Source organism: Saccopteryx bilineata, chromosome 1, assembly GCF_036850765.1.
Source record: "Saccopteryx bilineata isolate mSacBil1 chromosome 1, mSacBil1_pri_phased_curated, whole genome shotgun sequence".
Classification (NCBI taxonomy): domain Eukaryota; kingdom Metazoa; phylum Chordata; class Mammalia; order Chiroptera; family Emballonuridae; genus Saccopteryx; species Saccopteryx bilineata.
In genome coordinates this window covers 265,459,905-265,461,884 of record NC_089490.1, presented here as the reverse complement: position 1 = coordinate 265,461,884, position 1,980 = coordinate 265,459,905, and positions in this window count along the sequence as shown.

The following is a 1,980-nucleotide window of genomic DNA, read 5'->3' as shown; positions in this document are numbered from 1 at the left end:
TGAGAGGTCCAACTAAATGATAGGCGCTGAACAGTCACCTTGACAACAATTGACTCCCACCCCCGCCTGATTACACTGGAGGCCCTGACTCTCAGAGCCTTTCCCAAAGCCTTGCACTGAGTGGGGATAGAGTGGGGATTTCCCAGCTCTTTGAGCCTCTTACTCCCCAGGCAGAAGCAGTTGCAGCCTTATAGCTGGATCACCAGGCTGCTAATTCAGAAAGGGGGGACTAGGAGAGAGAATCCAGGAAAGCAAACTCTCTCATCGTTGGACCCTGCAAACGCCAACAAGCCTTTACTTCCAGCAAGACTAAAGCCAATTATATGACATTGCCATAGAATCCCATCAACTGCAAATCCCTACCTAAGAGTGACACAGGGGCAGAGCCTGGGGTACAGAGTCACCGACTAGGAAGAGGGAGAGAAAAGAAAAAGGAAGAAGTTAACCTCTCAAAATCAAGAAAAACCCACAGACTTTACAACTTGATCCACTAATTTTTTTTGTTGTTGTTGTTGTTGTTTGTTTCTTCTATCTTTTTGCCTTTATTTCCTCCACCTCGGTCCTTCTATTCTCTGCCCATCTTAAGCTTCCCCTTTCTTGAACTACACTACCCATGAGTGTTGCATTTTATTTTTCTTCTTCATCCTCACCCTCCTGTAAGGTTATACTCCAAAACACTTAACTCTCAATCTCTCCTCTTTTGTTTTTTTTTTGTTTTTTTTTTGTCTTGCTTTATTTTGTTTTTTTCTCCTCCTATTTTATTTCTTCCTTCGTTTTTCTCTTTTTCTTATTTTTTCCTTTCTATTCGTTTTTTCTTTGCTCATTTTAATTTCCTCCCATATAATCCTCAATCACAAACAAATTAGTTAATTTGGGACTCAAGGCTTTTTTTTGGCTTTATTTTTCTTTTTTGCTTTTGTTTTTTTTTTTCTCTTGTTTGTTTATTTTTGTAGCATTTTGGGTCCTCCCAACCCAAGGTCTCCATTGTATTTAGTCTTTGCTCCACTTAATACAACAGATTTTTACTTATTATTTTTATTTTTTCTTCTTTATTATTCTTTTTTGGTCCTTTTTTCTGATTCCCTCTTATCCCTCTCATAATATCTCTTAGTTGACCATCACTTACAAGCAAATCATCTTATGCTTGTCTAAGATTTTCTTCCTTTTTTTTTTTTTTTTTTTTTTGCATTTAGTAGGTCCCTACTCCCTTTTTTTTGCCCCTTGAACTCTTCACCCCAAATCAGGCCCTCCATTATAGGCACGATATTTCTCTGAGGAGGGGAGAGGAGGGAAAGAGAAGAGAGAAAAAAAGGGGGAAATAATAAATTATTACTGTTTTTTTTTGTGGGGTGTTTTACCCTTTTTTTTTTTCTTTTTACTCTTTATTAATTCTAATTAGTGCTATCAATAAGACCACCCTCAGATGCCGATAAGAAAGAGGAAATCGAATATTATGGATACAAAAGAAAGAGAGGTAACACAAATAGATGTGGAAAAATCTATGGAGAAAAGACTTAACATATTGGAAGCCTTGGAGCTAAATGACAGAGAATTTAAAATAGAAATCTTAAAAATACTCAGAGATATACAAGAAAACACAGAAAGGCAATATAGGGAGATCAGAAAACAACTCAATGAACACAAAGAATATATTACCAAGGAAATTGAAACTATAAAAACAAATCAAACAGAAATGAAAAACTCAATTCACGAGCTGAAAAACGAGGTAACAAGCTTAGCTAACAGAACAGCCCAGATTGAAGATAGGATTAGTGAAATAGAAGACAAACAACTTGAGGCACAACAGAGAGAAGAAGAAAGAGACTCAAAAATAATAAAAAATGAGAAAGCCCTACAGGAATTGTCTGACTCCATCAGAAAGAATAACATAGGAATAATAGGTATATCAGAGGGAGAAGAGAAAGAAAATGGAATGGAGAATATACTCAAACAAATAATAGACGAGAACTTCCCAAGCCT